This window comes from Bubalus kerabau, chromosome 1 (assembly GCF_029407905.1).
Source record: "Bubalus kerabau isolate K-KA32 ecotype Philippines breed swamp buffalo chromosome 1, PCC_UOA_SB_1v2, whole genome shotgun sequence".
Lineage (NCBI taxonomy): Eukaryota > Metazoa > Chordata > Mammalia > Artiodactyla > Bovidae > Bubalus > Bubalus kerabau.
The window spans coordinates 85,334,109-85,353,124 of NC_073624.1; the positions used below are offsets into that span (position 1 = coordinate 85,334,109).

Here is a 19,016-nt window from a genome sequence, read left to right on the forward strand (position 1 = left end):
GACATATATGAAAATCAGCAGTATTCCACATTTGGTGGATATCATTTCCTTGTGTGGCTTTGTACTTTTACTGTATCCTAAATACATCTATAATCATTGTGTATTATTAACCTGTTTAGTTTACACAGAGATTTTAGTACCATTTTTGTATTTCATTCTACAACTCTTCTTTCTTTCAGTATTATATGGTTGAGATTTTTATTGATTTTGAGTTTTGGGGAACACATGTATACCTGTGGCAGATTCATTTTGATATTTGGCAAAACTAATACAATTATGTAAAGTTTAAAAATAAAATAAAATTTAAAAAAAAAAGAGTTATTGCTATGTATACATCTAGAACCTAAGATATGCTCTTTATAATGTTTCTGCATTCTATAAAAAATACACTCATTGTAAATAACTAAATCCAAAAAATATTGCAAAAGCACTTCAAAAGTATGTCATTGTAAAACTGCCAAATTAAACTCTATGTTTACCCATTTTGCCAGTAGACAAGCAATTACTCTGTAGGAAATGTCCTCAAAAATGAACAAATTAGTTAACATACAAGACTGAATGGCATGTTCATTCCTTACTTATAAGATATCAAGAATCTCTCAGATGACCAGCTGAGAGCTGGCAGGAGTCCCTGACCACAGAGAATGAAAATATAGATCCACCCAAAATGCAGTAGGATGAAAGAAGGAAGAGAAAAAGAGGGGGAGAGTGAGCTGGGACCGGATCTGCACCCAGGGGGTTGAGGAACTGAAGCAGGGATGAGATCCCCACATTAGGGCAATCAGTTGGGACAGAGTAGACATGTTTGAGGCTGCCAGAGAGTGAAGCAGCTGATCTGTGAATGAATGGAGTGAGAACCACACAGACAATTTGTGCTGTGGGCCTACATACCCCAGACAGGGACACACGCCCACTGGAATGAGCAGCAGCTGGGAGCTGGAGTCTAGAGACTGGAGAGGACTGCTGTTGACTTCAGGAAGATGGCTGGAGAAGACAGGAGGGAGGAGATTGCAGCACAGAATGCCTTTGGAGGAAAGCCGAGCAGCCAGGGAGGCAGAGTGCTACTGCTGAGTCGTGCACAGAGGGTGGAGCCATCTCTGTAGCCACTCTTTCCCAACAGGCTGGTGCCAGCAGCTGACCAATAGAGAAAGACTCCATCAAGGGTAGACCTTTGAGCTCCTGACACATTGCAAAATAGAGAAGGTCCAGCCAGGAAGACCTTTTTGAGTGCCAGCTGATAGAGGCTAGAAAAGGATTCTAACAGTGTTATGTCTTCTGTGCTCACAGCTGCTGGCTTCACTGCACACCTGGCGCTGCTGAGGTCTCCACAATCCAAGAAGCCACAGCACCACCACACTCAGTACTCACTGGGGGAGAGCTGCCAGAGGCTAGAAAAAGACTTTAATAGCAGCATATCTCCTGCACTTGTGACTGTCAGCTTCCCTGCATACCTGGCACCTCTAGGGTCCCTAAGCAGCCATACCACTGCCACACTCAGTCTCACTGGGGAAGAGCTGCCAGAGGCTAGGAAAGAGTCCTCAAAAGGCCATATTTCCCATGTCTAAGGCCTCCAGCTTCCCTGTGCACCTCTCCCCAATGGGGTCAATGCAATCCCAGCAACCGTGACACCTCCACACCTGGTCGTCACTGGGCAGATCCAAGTCCACCAGGGCAGCCTTGGGAGAAGACTTCTGTGGACAACTCACATGCAGAGATGGGGATAAAACCACAGTTGAGCTCCAGGGGTGGAATGGCTAAGGAAGAGGATTGAAAACCTTTCACCAGCTGTACAAGCTGCAGATTAAGTCCATATGATCAACTAGGTAGATCCTGTGTCTATGGAATATATAAAAGGACAACCATTGCTCCCACAAAAGAAAATGCCCTAGCTCTGGCAGCTGTGGACATTGGAGGTAAGAACACACAGGAGTAGGACCAGATTAGCATCTGAGTTGTCCCCACAGTAGGTCAAGAAACCAGTCCTGCTTCAGATTTGGAGGGCCTCCTAGGAGGTAAAGGTGGGCTCTGGCTCACAGTGAGGGAAAGGAGGCCGACAGCTGAAACTCAAGAAAAAACATTTATTATTCTTATATTTTGATTCATTCCGTAGTTGGTTTTAGGGATTCCTAGGTGATGCTAATGGTAAAGAACCTGCCTGCCAGCGCAGGAGACATAAGAGACGTGGGTCTGATCCCTGGGTCAAGAAGATCCCATGGAGAAGGAAATGACAACCCACTCCAGTTTCCTTGCCTGGGAAATCCCATGGACAGAGAATCCTGGAGTGATACAATCCACAGGGTCGCAAAGAGTCAGACATGACTGAAGCAACTTAGCACATGTAGCTGGCTCTGGAATATTTCTCTTCTTTTTTTTCTTCTCTGATGCTGAGGTTGTTGTTTTTTATAGTTATTATCTCCATTTAGGCTGTTGAAAACTTTTCTTTTTTCAATCACAGTTTACTACCTTTATATACTTCTACTTCTTGGCTTACTGTAGTTCTGTGTTTTTTCCTTTTTTTCTTTATTTCCACCATGTTTGTTAGTCTATTTATTTTCTTTGTTTTATACTTAAGTTGGCACTCTGCTATGGGCTTGTTTTGTGTTTTATTTAATTTTGTTTTGAATTGGTTGATATCATTTTGATTTTCCTTTGCCCACTGAGTCACTCTCTTATTGTTTTCTATGGACTCTTTTGGTTTTGTTTCTGTGTGTATGTGTATGTTCCTTTGTTTTTGTTTCTTTGTCTGATTTTGCCTTTACCATTTGTCTGGGGTTCTTTTATGTTTCTTTCTTGTCTGTTTGTCATTTTTTTTTTTTTAATCTCATTTATTGCAATAACAAACAGTTTGTGGGATCTTGGTTCCCTGACTAGAGATCAGGCCTGACCTCTGGAGTGGGAGTGCTGAGTAGAGGACACTAGACTGCCAGAGAACTCTTGAACCCAGGGTCTATTAACCAGTGAGAACTCAATGAAGGCCTCCACCTATATCCAAGACTGCTGCTGCTGCTGCTAAGTCTCTTCAGTCACGTCTGACTCTGTGTGACCCCATAGATGACAGCCTACCAGGCTTCCCCGTCCCTGGGATTCTCCAGGCAAGAACACTGGAGTGGGTTGCCATTTCCTTCTCCAATGCATGAAAGTGAAAAGTGAAAGTGAAGTTGCTCAGCCCTGTCCGACTCTTAGTGACCCCATGAACTGCAGCCTACCAGGCTCCTCCATCCATTGGATTTTCCAGGCAAAAGTACTGGAGTGGGGTGCCATTGCCTTCTCCGTATCCAAGATTATCACCACCCAACTGCCAGCAACACCCAATGCAGGGTGCCTCACCCAAATAGCAAGCAAGACAAGAACACAAACCCAATCAGCAGCAGGTAGGATTCCCACAGACACAACAAAACCTGCTTGCCATACAGACCTGCCCATCAGAGGAAAAAACTCTCCTCCCACCAGAATACAGTTACAAGTTCTTCCCAAGACAGAACCTACATAATCCACTGTACCAACCTCAGCCACTGAGGGTGGAGACCAAAAGCAAAAGCAACTACAACACTATATCCTGAGGAAAGGAGACCTCAAACAAAGTAAATTAGATAAAATGAAAAGACAGAGAAATATTGTGGAATGAAGGAACAACATAAAAACCCACAAGACCAAACAAACACAGAAGATATAGGCAAACTACCTGAAAAAGAATTCAGAGTAATGATAGCAAAGATGGTCCAAAACCTCAAAATTAGAATGGAGAAAATGCAAGAATCACTTAACATATTTAACAAGGGCCTAGAAAAAATAGAGAATTAACAAAGAATTATGAATAACACAGTTACATAAATTAAAAATGCTCTGCTGCTGCTAAGTCACTTCAGTCATGTCCGACTCTGTGCGACCCCATAGATGGCAGCCCAACCAGGCTCCCCCGTCCCTGGGATTCTCCAGGCAAGAACACTGGAGTGGGTTGCCATTTCCTTCTCCAATGCATGAAAGTGAAAAATGAAAGTGAAGTCGCTCAGCCGTGTCCAACTCTTCACCCCATGGACTGCAGCCTATCAGGTTCCTCCATCCATGGGATTTTCCAGGCAAGAGTACTGGAGTGGGGTGCCATCACCTTCTCAGATATACGCTAAGGAAACCACAATTCTAACAGGCCCATATACCCCAATGTTCATTGCAGTATTATGCACAATAGCTAGGACATGGAAGCAACCTAGATGTCCATAAACAGATGAATGGATAAAGAAGTTGTGGTACATATACATACAATCAAATATTACTCAGCCATGAAAAGAACAAATTTGAGTCAGTTCCAGTGAGGTGGATGGACCCAGAGTCTGTTATACAGAGTGAGGAAAGTCAGAAAGATAAAAGCAAATATTAACACATATATATGGAATCTACCTAAAGTGGTACTGATGAGCCTATTTTTAGGGCAGCAATAGAGACAAAGACAAACAGAACAGACCCGTGGGACACAGTAGGGGAAGGAGATAGCTGAATTGAGAGAATAGCATTGAAAGCTATATACTACCATATGTGAAAAATAGACAGCCAGTGGGAATTTGCTATATAATGCAGGGAACTCACCTCACTACTCTGTGACAACCTAGAGGGGTGGGAGGGGGTAGGAGGTGGGAAGGAGGTTTAAGAGGGAGAGCACATATGTATACCTATGGCTGATTCATGCTGATATATGGCAGGAATCATTACAACATTGTAAAGCAATTATGTTCCAATTAAAAATAACTCTGTTATTTTGATCTCAAAAATTAGAAAGTCTGTCATGGATAAACAGCCACTCTTTTGCTTGTCTAGACAAGTGAAGGTCAGTGATCTGGGTCTAGTTGCCCTTCACCATCATCAAGTAGTTCAGTGTTTCCCAAACTTTAGTGGATGTAAATACCATCTAATGTGCTTATTTGTAAATACACATTCTCCAACAGCCTTTGGCCTGTATACTCCTAGAAGTAAAATTTTAACAAGACTCCAGATGTTTCTGATGTAGGCAGTCCTTGGCCTATTGCTTGAAAAACAGTGAAATAGCTGCTTTACTCAAGAAAAATATAATGACATTGGAAAATGTGTTAGAAAAAGTAAAAATCATTTTAAGGACAAGGTGAGCCACCCTATGAAGTCTGACTGAAATTATTAGAAATGCAGTTTGAAAAAATATAAGCTGAGAAAAAAATATAATTGAATGTCATGCTGTCATGACACCCAGAGGTCAATAATATTTCTTAATGGAGTAACCAATTAAATTCAATGTTCATTTGATAGGCTGCTAACATTCTTCTGGATCCTGGCCATGGGAATTAAGGTTGATATCCTTGAACATGCAATATACATCAAAATTTAATGTTTCCTCTTCTTCACTGCAAAATTACTCATTTCCATGACAAAGTCTACTTTAATTATTTAGGTTGGCCATTCAGGGCAGAGATGATTCAATCAATCTGACCTTCTTCCAGATGATTAATTACTTCCTGATCCTGAGAATCTTCATGTAGATTAAGAAATTAAAATGAGAACGAATTTAAATGAATGAGTGAAACTAATTGTTTTTCTGCTAAATGATATAAAGGAGCCCAAATCCCAAGAAATCTTAGAAAGATATCATTAAATTACCTTGAAGTTTGATCTCTCCATATTCTTTCAAATGCTGCCTGCAGGTATTCTAGCATCTGTATTTTTAACACTTTTTGCTCTTTCAGTAAAGTATTGAAAATGAGGGCAAGAACCAGGGGAGACATGCTAAACACAGAGATGAAAAAGTAAATACTAAAGACATTTTAATGTTAGAATGAATAGAACTTGGAAATATATTCGATATGTAGAATGAGAGTGATATCAATTTTTCTCTATTGTCATCATAATGATCATTTTATTAGTAATTCTTTCTAAGTAATATGGTGTCAATGTTGGTATCTATTGGACTATGAACAATTCAGTTTCTTTTTTCTTTAATTAGAGGATGGCTTGATGATGGCTATTCTTTTAAAATGTCCACTTTCAGCAACAGTCTCACTTCCCCTGTTTTGCTGTTTTCTCCCTTCTGAGAAGAACTGAATGCCACCAGTAGGTGACAGTTGATCAAGACATTTACATTAATAATCTTAATTTTCTACATTATCCAAATAGTTTTCTCAAGTTGTGTATACTTAAAGATAATGTTGAACAGGTTTTGACTTGCAGTTAATCTCAGAGCCATGGCTCAGTTAACTAGACACAGTGAATCTTCAGAAAGGTAATGACATGTGAATTATTTCCCAGCCATAGTAGACACTGAAACCCTTTTTTCTGAAGTTCCTGTCATGGACCTGATGTTCCATCAAATACACATGCACAGACATACTCACTTAAAACTGTATATTTTATTTGTGTTAACAAATTTTGGACTTACAGCAGGAGACTTACATAGACTTCCTCCATGAAGATATTTTGTTGTATGTCACTACTCTTTCTGGATAGTCGAGTTGCTGGGTAAATGAGATTGTACCATTCTGTCCTCACAGGAATTACATATTCCCATCAGTAGATATCATGTGTAACCCCACCAATCTAAAGAATTCTGGGTTCTTTGCCTTTCCATGTGAATTTTTTAGTTGGCTTATCAATTTTTTTAAAAAAAGTTACTCAGATTTTGAGTAGGATTGCATCAAATCTATAGATTGGTTTAGGAAAGATGGCCAGGTTACCAAACTGAATCTTCCAATTCATGAACATGGTCTTGCAATTCATGAAAATATTCCTCCACTTGTTTAAGTCATCTTTATTTCATAAAGTTTATTTTTAAGTTCTAGAATTTCCATTTGGTTCTTTTTTTTTTTTTTCTGCTGAATTTTCATTTCTCCATTGAGACTTTTATCCACTGAAAACATGTCTTTCTGGGTTGTTTTTTTTTTTTTCTGTTTGGGGTTTTGTTTTACTTTATTAAGAAGAGTTATAATATTACTTTAAAATCCTTGTCTGATAGTTTCAATATGTAGTTCATTTTAGGTTCAAACTGTATGAATTTTTTTTCTCTTGAGAATGTTTCTTTTTCTTGGTTTTTCATATGTTGTGTAATCTTCAACTGTATCCTGGGCTTGATGAATTTTAAGTTGTGAGGATTCTAGATTCTGTTCTTTTGCTATGATAAGCATTTGCTTTTAGCAAGCAATTTTCTCCACTGAGCTTGAACTACAAACTGCTGAATATCTTGACTGACTTCTTTCATCTCAGTTCTGGTCTTTTGCCTTTACCTGGTTGCTTGACTCTGCTTCATGCATGCATTGTTCAGGTGTCAGTCAAAAGTGTTGGCAGACAGAATTTAAGGATTCATATTTTGGCTCAGTGGATCACATTTTTGGGGATACATGTTTCTAATTTCACTGGCCAGAATGTCTGGATCTTTCCACATGAACCCCTACTCTTTCTGTGTTTATTCCCTGGAGTGCACTTAGCCCAGGATAAGAGCTGCTGAGAGGGGAATTTATTTAAAGAGAATGCCCCCTGTTTGCTCAAGTGAGCATAGACTCCCCATCAGTCTGTCTTCTCCTCACTGTCCAATACCTTCTGGTAACTGTTTTATGTGTTACTTTCAAGTTTTAAATTATTTTCTGCTGATTTTTCTTCCTGCTGCTGCTAAGTCACTTCAGTCGTCTCCAGCTTTGTGCGACTCCATAGATGGCAGCCCACCGGTTCTGCCGTCCCTGGGATTTTTCTTCCTAGTAGGGTCTTAATCCATCAATCTAAGAAATGAAACCCTCTACATAAAAATCTGTTCTTACAAATTACAGAAACAGCATTGAATCTATGAATTCATCTTGGAGTTGTTTGAAATATCATCTCTACCCCACTAAAACAACTCCCTAAAATTCTGTTGAGTCCAACATGACTATATTATCTCAATTATTTAGTGATGGTCATTCTTTAACATCTAGCTTCCAGTAATCATACATGTTACTGTGATACTACATTCTTTCTTTCATCAGTATGGTCATCAAATGGCAAAAAATTCAAAGTTATAAACCCCTGGTCATTGTTCTCAGAAGACTTAAAAAAAATAGGAGAGATACTGTATAGTTTTGACTTCTGTGAGATTTAGAAGTTCCACAGGATCTGTTTTCTCATGCTGTCCTTCACACTTAGCTCTGTTTTAGGTGTACTACCATGTTCTGCCAAGTTTCTTCTTGACATCAACTTTAATTTCTCTTTTTATGCAGTGCATTCACCAATTTACTCATTGCATATTTATTTTCTAAACTTTAGCTTCCTTCTCCTAATTGCATTTTTTTCTCTACTTATTGTCTCCCCCGTTTTCTTCTCTTTTAATTGGCCACCCATAAAGCCAGTAAGTAGCCTACCTTTGCTATAATTTTTAACTGAGCAGTTTTTGTTTCGTTCTTTCATTCTCAAATCTCTACCCATTATGACAGAGACTGGTTACAAAAGTCTGCATTTCTTTCCTTCCTTGACATCATCCATTTTCCTCCAACAACTGACTTAGGGTTGTTCTTGGAATAGTGTAAATATTTGCTTAGGATTTTATCCTAATATCCCACTCTGTGAGACATCCATGCTGATAAAACAGCAGATATGTCACAGAGAATTTTTTACATTCTACAACTTAAACTTAAGGGGATCTTTCTTTAATTAAAAATTTTTATCTTATTTATGCTCATAAACAGCACTGAATTTCCAGGCCCCTTATTTGCATTTTTCATTTCCTTTATAGTTATCATGTCTTGAGGTCTTGACTGGACATCATCAGAAAAGTCATTTTCACTTGAGTATGAGTAGGACAGGGAGGCCTGGCATGCTGCAGTTCATGGGGTCACAAAGAGTCGAACACGACTGAGCTACTGAACTGAACTGAACTGATGAGTAACAAATGGAATCTCTCTCTTAGGCATACTCTAGGTTTCCCAACAGTTTCAGAACAGAGCAGATCACTGTCAGGGCCATTATCTTTGAGTATCCAAAATCACACAGGTCTGGACATGTAATCAGAGAGGTCAGGCAAGGTATAAATCAGCTATCAATAGTTATTTTAAAAGTACTTTTTACCTGTAGGTTAAAAAAAGATAAGGTATAGTTCTATACAGATAGAAAATAGTTCTGCAGTACTTAACAAAGGAAAACCTAATAGTAAGTTGTAATTAAAAACATTAGCTGTTTTAGTAAAGTCTGGGAATTAGTGATGTAGGGCTGGTGAGTTGGCAGAATTAAAATATTCTTACAGTTTTGCTCTGTCAACAAACAAGTGTGGGCAAGTAACAATGTGCTAAAGCTCTTATCTTGGTGAGGAGACACTAAGCTGGGAACAAAAATGACTTCATGTGGTGGGCAGTGGGTCAGTGTCTTATTTCTATAGAAGAGTGGAGAAATATGCATTTGATTACAAGCATCAAAAGAGGAAGGGTATTTCTGAGAAATAGACCTCCACTGCAGGCATGTAGCCAGAATCTGCAGAACAGGCTGGTCAGGAAGGGTGGTGGGCGTTAAGGGCCCAACCCTTTACAAATCATCTGGGAACAGCAAAAAGGAATTTCTCACACCTGGTCAGAGCCTTGCACTCTGTGGGTGGCATGGTCCACAGCTGTACATAATCTAAATATGCTAGCATCTTTTATGAGCTGCCTGTGGTGGAACACAAGAACATAAAAATATTGTGACCTAAAGAAATTGCCCTACTTTGAACTCTGGGAAAAGTTGTAAACATTGCTGACATTTTTTTATGTCAATTGGATTGTAGTTTCTAGCATTCCTTCTTAATTGATTTTGACTTGACTGAGACATACTGATAACTACAGTATCCTTAAGAGTTATATCTACAACTGTCCAAAAGTCTTTAAGAATCAAGAGCACAGTACTAAAACTGCTTGAGATAAAAGTTTAAAAATGACTTTAATAATCGTGAACATGAATAGTCAGGAGAGACTTTTAGGCAAAAATCTGAAGATTTTTATTTGTCGCTAATGTCCATTTCCTATCCCTTGCCTATTGAACTGGATGCTCTCTAAGCCATCATGCATTCTGTGCTTGCTTGCTGTTTGGAGTGTCCTTGGAGAGGGCTGGGATTTCCTTTTTCCTTTTCATACAAAATTAGCACACTTAATAAAGACAGCATGCTTACATTCAACTCCAAGGTCATTGAAAAGGGAAATGAATTGTTCAAAACGAGGAAAAATACTAATTTGAACACATTGCTTGATATGTCTGATTTAGGATAGTACACTAAATCTAGTGAAAAGCAGGGGGGAATGTATTAATAAGCTATTATATTAGAGCAAAGTAAAAAAGACACTTATTTGAATTGGAAGTAGCAGCATGACTTATGATCTGGGAAAAGGGAGCTAATTGGAATAGATTGAGCTTGGGACAGGCTACATGTCTATGAGGATGCTTGACAAAGACAAAAAATATAAAGCATGCTAAACAAAAGTTATACTTACTGATGGGAGCCAAAGATCAATGTCCAATGTCTGCTAAAAATTGAGACGATTCAGAGAACAAGCCATTCTATTAATAACAAGGATCAAATATTTTGATATGTTTAACTGATACATCCTCTTCCTTATAATTCTGGTTGGGAAGTGAAAAATATTAAGGAAACAAGAAACCAAAGAAATAAAGAAAGAAACATGAAAAGAAAGAGAAGGAAGAAGCAGTCCTGCTGAGTTGACACAGATGGCAGTTGGGGTCCTGGAAGGGGAAATAAGAGCAGTCTTCAGACAAACTGAAGCCTGAGTTCACTGAGGAGTACTCTGGGCTTTAGGAAATTGATCTTTGTTTTGCCCAATATCTCAGTAAACATCTGGAATGTGTTGGAATTGTTTATATCAGCCACTTGCTTCTGATGAACAGGCCAGTCTTTAGAACAGCCAGATGCGAAGGAGATCAAGGAAGAAAGCCCATGTGAGAATTACAAAGAGTGAGTGATATCATTCACATCCCATAGCTTTTGTCATTGAAAACATTTTGCATCCTCTTCTGTTGGCATCTGTCAGTAACACCATTATCTCATTGTAACAAAGGATAAATTCTAACTACTAGTAGAGGAGATAGCAGAATTCACTTCTAAGTTAGCAAGTGGAAATTTTTTTAGGTAACAAAATCACATACATATACAGGAATATAAAGAGAGCAGAAATAAAATAAAATGTATTAATGTATTAATATTATTTTAAAATGCATTAACATTACAAAATTAAAAGTGATCAAGATTAATTCCCTTCTTAAATGATTTTTGAGATTAGGTTAAAAAAATCAGAAAATATTTTTTAGGTAAAATGTACTGCTGCTGCTGCTAAGTCACTTCAGTCATGTCCAACTCTGTGTGACCCTATAGACGGCAGCCACCAGGCTTCCCCGTCCCTGGGATTCTCCAGGCAAGAACACTGGAGTGGGTTGCCATTTCCTTCTCCAATGCATGGTAGTGAAGTCGCTCAGTCGTGTCTGACTCTTCGCGACCCCATGGACTGCAACCTACCAGGCTTCTCCATCCATGGGATTTTCCAGGCAAGAGTACTGGAGTGGGGTGCCATTGCCTTCTCTGAAAATGTACTAAAAACTAGGTAATACTACATATATGCACACAATGGAATGGGCAAAAAGTGAAAAGCAGAATGATAATATTAATAACAGAGAAGGTATAATTTAAGAAAATTACAAAATAGGGTAATGACATCATATGACTAAAAGTCATAACTCATATATATCAAATAAAAAGAAGATAAATATGCAAAACAAAAATAACATAAATACATATAGAACTTGATTAAAAACTTGCAGTGTCAGATTTAGTATAACTCCTTCAGAATCAGACATACTTAGTAGAATACATAAAAGAAAGAAATATTTTTTAAAAACCAATTTACTCCATTATTTCCCACAAACAAGCCTAGATGAAATAAAAAATAGTAGAGCTTTTAAAGGCTACGTTTTTTTTATCATAAATCAAATAAAATATAAAAAGGTAATAGGAAGTCTTTATATATGGAACAATCTGTAAATTAGGAATTATCTTTCTAAAGAAACTCTAAATAACAAGCTAAAACCAAAAATTATAGAACTATATACAGAAAAAAAAAAAAGAAAGCATTATACCAAAATCTCAGATACAGCTAAAACTGGAATGCCTTCAAATTTAAGGAAGGAATACAGTATAAAAACTAAGACTGGCAGAAATAACCAAAAAGATACATGGACAAAAATCAAATACAAAATTTCATAGCTGATTTTTCTCTAATCTTAAAAACAGGTAATCTCAGGATACATTGTATCTTTACCTGACTATAGTAAAAGGATATAAATATTCTTAGTTTATTTTATCAAACCAGACACCTCAATACCAAAACCTGATATGTATGCTCTGTGCTTAGTCATTCAGTCATGTCCAACTTTTTGTGACCCTATGGACTGTAGCCCACCAGGCTTCTCTGTCCATGGGAATTCTCCAGGCAAGAATACTGAAGTGGGTTCCCATGCCTTCTTCCAAGGGATCTTCCCAACCCGGGGATCAAACTCAGGTCTCCTGCATTGCAGGCAGATTCTTTACCATCTGAGCCACTAGGGAAGCCCTGATATGGTACCAATAAAAGAGGAAGAGAGAGACAGAGACAGTGAAAAAGATATAAATAGAAACATAGAGAAAAAACAGAAAGAGGAGAGAAAACTATTGGCTAATCTCTAAATACAATATTAGTTTAAAAATCTGATTAGTAACTCAAAAATGATCATTTTATGACAAAGAACAGTTTATCAAGGAATACAATGTTAGTTCAATACTTTCTTCTGCTTCTGGCATACCTATTCGGTGTATATTAGACTGATAACGTCCCACAGCATTTGAATGCTCTGTTCTGTTCTTTTCACTCTCTTTTCTCTTTGTGTTTCAGTTTGGGTAATATTTTTTGACCTCTCTTCATGTTCACCTGTGCTTTCCTTAGCTTGTTGCATCTATCCGTGGGCCCATCAAAGGCATTCTTTTTTTCTGTTAACACACTTTAGATTGTTAGCATTTCCACTTGATTTTGTTTGAATAAATGTACCACATGTACCTGAAAAAAACGAGATTATGTTCTTGTTGGAGGTTGTGTTCTATGTATGTTAATTACTCCTTCTGCATTTTCCATATTCAATTGAGAAAGGTGTATTACAGTCTTCACTAAGATAGCAAATTTGTCTCTTCCTTTGTTTTTAAACTGTTATTGGATGCATACAGATTGATGATTGAGATATCTTTCTGCTGGAAGAGATAATTATGTAATGTTCTTCCTAATCTTCAATACTGCTCTGAGCTTTAACGTCTATATTTTCTTTGGTAAGAATAGTCACATCAGCTTTACTTTGGGTAGTGTTTGTATGTTATAGTTCTTTTCTTTTTTTTTAATTTATTTTTTAATTGAAGGAAAATTGCTTTACAATGTTGCATTGGTTTCTGCCATAAAACAATGTGAACCACTCAACTTTATATATGTATATGTGTGTATATATATATATATATGTGTGTGTGTGTGTGTGTATTTATGAAATATATATAGCCTCCTTCTTGAGCTTCCCTCCCCTCCTCCACAACTCACCTCTCTAGGTCATCACAGAGCACCAAGCTGGCCTCCCTGTGTTATACAGCAGCTTCCCACTAGCTATCCATTTTACACATAATATTGTATATACATCAATGCTACTTTCTCAGTCTGTCCCTCCTTCTCTTTCTCCCACTGTGTCCACAAGTCAGTTCTCTACAACTGCATCACCATTCAGTTTAGTTCAGTTCAGTTGCTCTGTCATGTCCGACTCTTGCTACCATGTGAACCACAGCATGCCAGGCCTCCCTGGCCATCACCAGCTCCCAGAGTCCACCCAAACCCATGTCCATCGAGTCAGTGATGCCATCCAACCATCTCATCCTCTGTTGTCCCCTTCTCCTCCTGCCCTCAATCCCTCCCAGCATCAGAGTCTTTTCCAATGAGTCAATTCTTTGCCTGAGGTAGCCAAAGTATTCGCGTTTCAGCTTCAGCATCAGTCCTTCCAATGAACACCCAGGACTGATCTCCTTTAGGATGGACTGGTTGGATCTCCTTGCAGTCCAAGGGACTCTCAAGAGTCTTCTCCAACACCACAGTTCAAAAGCATCAATTCTTCTGTGCTCTATCACACCCATACATGACCACTGGAAAAACCATAGCCTTGACTAGACAGACCTTTGTTGGCAAAGTAATGTCTATGCTTTTTAATATGCTATCTAGGTTGGTCATAACTTTCCTTCCAGGGAGTAAGCATCTTTTAATTCATGGCTGCAATCACTATCTGCAGTGATTTTGGAGCCTAAAAAAATAAAGTCTGACATTGTTTCCACTATTTCCCCATCTATATGCCATGAAGTGATGGGACCAGATGCCATGATCTTAGTTTTCAGAATGATGAAATTTAAGCCAACTTTTTCACTCTCCTCTTTCACTTTCATCAAGAGGTTCTTTAGTTCCTCTTCACTTTCTGCCATAAGGGTGGTGTCATCTGCATATCTGAGGTTATTGGAATTTCTCCCAGCAATCTTGATTCCAGCTTGTGCTTCTTCCAGCCCAGTGTTTCTCATGATGTACTCTGCATAGAAGTTAAATAAGCAGGGTGACAATATACAGCCTTGACGTACTCCTTTTCCTATTTGGAACCAGTCTGTTGTTCCAAGTCCAGTTCTAACTGTTGCTCCCTGACCTGCATACAGGTTTCTCAAGAGGCAGGTCAGGTGGTCTGTATTCCCATCCCTTGAAGAATTTTCCACAGTTTATTGTGATCCACACAGTCAAAGGCTTTGGCATAGTCAATAAAGCAGAAATAGATGTTTTTCTGGAACTCTCTTGCTTTTTTGATAATCCAACAGATGTTGGCAATTTGATCTCTGGTTCCTCTGCCTTTTCTAAAACCAGCTTGAACATCTGGAAGCTCACGGTTCATCTATTGCTGAAGCCTGGTTTGGAGAATTTTCTTTTATTTATTTATTTTTTCAAGTTTTGTATTTATTTTTTTTAATATAAATCTATTTATTTTAATTGGAGACTAATTACTTTACAATATTGTATTGGTTTTGCTATATATCAACATGAATCTGCCACAGGTGTACACGTGTTCCCCATCCTGAACCCCCCTCCCACCTCCCTCCCCGTACCATCCCTCTGGGTTATCCCAGTGCACCAGCCCCGAGCATCCTGTATCATGCATCGAACCTGGACTGGCGATTCATTTCACATATGGTATTATACATGTTTCAATGCCATTTTCCCAAATCATCCCACCCTCGCCCTCTCTGACAGAGTCCAAAAGACTGTTCTATATGTCTGTGTCTTTTTTGCTGTCTCTCATACAGGGTTATTGTTACCATCTTTCTAAATTCCATATATATGCGTTAGTATACTGTATTGGTGTTTTTCTTTCTGGCTTTCTTCATTCTGTATAATAGGCTCCAGTTTCATCCACTTCATTAGAACTGATTCAAATGTATTCTTTTGAATTGCTGAGTAATACTCCATTGTGTATACGTACTACTGCTTTCTTATCCATTCATCTGCTGATGGACATCTAGGTTGCTTCCATGTCCTGGCTATTATAAACACTGCTGCAATGAACTTTGGGGTGCATGTGTCTCTTTCCCTTCTGGTTTCCTCAGTGTGTATGCCCAGCAGTGGGATTGCCGGGTCATATGGCAGTTCTATTTCCAGTTTTTTAAGGAATCTCCACACTGTTCTCCATAGTGGCTGTACTAGTTTGTATTCCCAACAGCAGTGTAAGACGGTTCCCTTTTCTCCACACCCTCTCCAGCATTTATTGCTTGTAGACTCTTGGATAGTAGCCATTCTGACTGGCGTGAAATGGTACCTCATTGTGGTTTTGATTTGTGTTTGTCTGATAATGAGTGATGCTGAGCATCTTTTCATGTGTTTGTAAGCCATCTTTATGTCTTCTTTGGAGAAATGTCTGTTTAGTTCTTTGGCCCATTTTTTGATTGGGTTGTTTATTTTTCTGGAATTGAGCTGCAAGTGTTGCTTGTATATTTTTGAGATTAATTTTTTGTCAGTTGCTTCTTTGCTATTATTTTTTCCCCTTCTGAAGGCTGTCTTTTCACCTTGCTTATAGTTTCCTTTGTTGTGCAGAAGCTTTTAAGTTTAATTAGGTCCCATTTGTTTATTTTTGCTTTTACTTCCAATATTCTGGGAAGTGGGTCATACAGGATCCTTTTGTGATGTATGTCAGAGAGTGTTTTGCCTATGTTCTCCTCTAGGAGTTTTATAGTTTCTGGTCTTACGTTTAGATCTTTAATCCATTTTGAGTTTATTTTTGTGTATGGTGTTAGAAAGTGTTCTAGTTTCATTCTTTTACAAGTGGTTGACCAGTTTTCTCAGCACCATTTGTTAAAGAGATTGTCTTTTCTCCACCGTATATTCCTGCCTCCTTTGTCAAAGATAAGATGTCCATTGGTGCATGGATTTATCTCTGGGCTTTCTATTTTGTTCCATTGATCTATATTTCTGTCTTTGTGCCAGTATCACACTGTCTTGATGACTGTGGCTTTGTAGTAGAGCCTGAAGTCAGGCAGGTTGATTCCTCCAGTTCTATTCTTTCTCAAGATTGTTTTGGCTATTTGAGGTTTTAAAAATATGGAACACCTCATGAATTTGCATGTCATCCTTGCGCAGGGGCCATGCTAATCTTCTCTGTATCATTCCAATTTTAGTATATGTGCTGCCGAAGTGAGCACTGGTTTGGAGAATTTTTTTTTTCTAAATTTTTTAAAAATTTATTTATTTTAATTGGAGGCTAATTACAGCTTCCAGATGTTCAAGCTGTTTTTTTTTTAATTTTATTTTATTTTTAAACTTTACAATATTTTATTGGTTTTGCCAAATATCGAAATGAATCCACCACAGGTATACAGTGTTCCCCATGCTGAACCCTCCTCCCTCCTCCCTCCCCATACCATCCCTCTGGGTCGTCCCAGTGCACCAGCCCCAAGCATCCAGTATCGTGCATCGAACCTGGACTGGCGACTCATTTCATACATGATATTATACATGTTTCAATGCCATTCTCCCAAATCTTCCCACCCTCTCCCTCTCCCACAGAGTCCAATAGACTGTTCTATACATCAGTGTCTCTTTTGCTGTCTCGTACACAGGGTTATTGTTACCATCTTTCTAAATTCCATATATATGCATTAGTATACTGTATTGGTGTTTTTCTTTCTGGCTTACTTCACTCTGTATAATAGGCTCCAGTTTCATCCACCTCATTAGAACGGATTCAAATGTATTCTTTTGAATGGCTGAGTAATACTCCATTGTGTATACGTACTACTGCTTTCTTATCCATTCATCTGCTGATGGACATCTAGGTTGCTTCCATGTCCTGGCTATTATAAACAGTGCTGCGATGAACATTGGGGTACACATGTCTCTTTCCCTTCTGGTTTCCTCAGTGTGTTTGCCCAGCAGTGGGATTGCTGGATCATAAGGCAGAATGGCTGCGATCCAAAAGTCTACAAGCAATAAATGCTGGAGAGGGTGTGGAGAAAAGGGAACCCTCTTACACTGTTGGTGGGAATGCAAACTAGTACAGCCACTATGGAGAACAGTGTGGAGATTCCTTAAAAAACTGGTTTGGAGAATTTTAAGCATTACTTTACCAGCGTGTGAGATGAGTGCAATTGTGCAGTAGTTTGAGTATCCTCTGGCATCGCCTTTCTTTGGGATTGGAATGAAAACTGATATTTTCCAGTCCTGTGGCCACTGCTGAGTTTTCCAAATTTACTGGCATATTGAGTGCAGCACCTTCATAGCATCATCTTTCAGGATTTGAAGTAGCTCAACTGGAATCCCATCACCTCCATTAGCTTTGTTCGTAGTGATGCTTCCTAAGGCCCACTTGACTTCTCATTCCAGGATGTCTGGCTCTAGGTGAGTGATCACACCATCATGATTTTCTGGGTCATGAAGATCTATTTTGTACAGTTCTTCTGTGTATTCTTGCCACCTCTTCTTAATATCTTCTGCTTCTGTTAGGTCCATACCATTTCTGTCCTTTATTGAGCCCATTTTTGCATGAGATGTTCCCTTGATAATCTCTAATTATCTTGAAGAGATCTCTAGTCTTTCCCATTCTATAGTTTTCCTCTATTTCTTTGCATAGATCGCTGAAGAAGGCTGTCTTATCTCTCCTTGCTATTCTTTTGAACTCTGCATTCAAATGGGTTTATCTTTCCTTTTCTCCTTTGCATCTCCATTACTTTCCTGCAAATATGTCCATCAGCACATTTTTCTAGATTCTGTATATATGCATTAATATACTATATTTGTTTTTCTCTTTCTGACTAACTTCACTCTGTATGACAAGCTCTAGATTCATCCACATCACTACAAATGACTCAGATTAGTCTCTTTTATGGCCAGGTACTATTCCATTGTATATATGCACCACATCTTCTTTATCCATTTATCTGTCAATGGACATCAAGTTTGCTTCCTTGTCCTGGCTATTGTTAATAGTGCTGCAATGAACATTGGGGTACATATGTCTTTCAGAATTATGGTTTTCTCAGGGTATATGTCCAATAGTGGGATTACTAGGTCATATGGTCACTTCATTCCTAGTTTTTTAAGGACTCTCCATATTATTTTCCATAGCGACTGTATTTCTTTTTAAACTTTCTGTGTACTTATATTTAAGAGGTCTCTTGTAAGCTGCCTGTAATAATCTTTTGGCCCTTCATCCGTCTGACAATCTATTCTTTTTTTTTTTTTTTAACTATTTAGACCATTTACTGATAGACAGGTAGATGTATTTCCCACATCTTCTAGAAAGAGGCCTGTCACCCTGCGACAGGAAGCATTACCAGAAGAATGACTTTCACCAACAGCTCCCTCAGGGTCTGCCTCAGTTGCAAGGGAACATTCACCTCCACATTTCCCTGCTTCGTCCAGCGCTGCACGCATTTGGAGATTGAGCCAGTTGTAAATGCCTGGCCATTTCAACACAGCCTAGGACAACTC

General features: G+C 38.6%; 1 non-coding gene across 1 annotated transcript; it reads right to left on the minus strand.

Annotated features, from left to right (window-relative positions):
- Positions 1–16,622: 16,622 nt before the first annotated feature.
- On the minus strand, positions 16,623–16,729 carry LOC129642456 (U6 spliceosomal RNA). Its single transcript, XR_008709726.1, has one exon. It is a non-coding gene; the product is annotated as a U6 spliceosomal RNA (small nuclear RNA).
- Between the last annotated feature and the right edge of the window lie 2,287 nt (positions 16,730–19,016).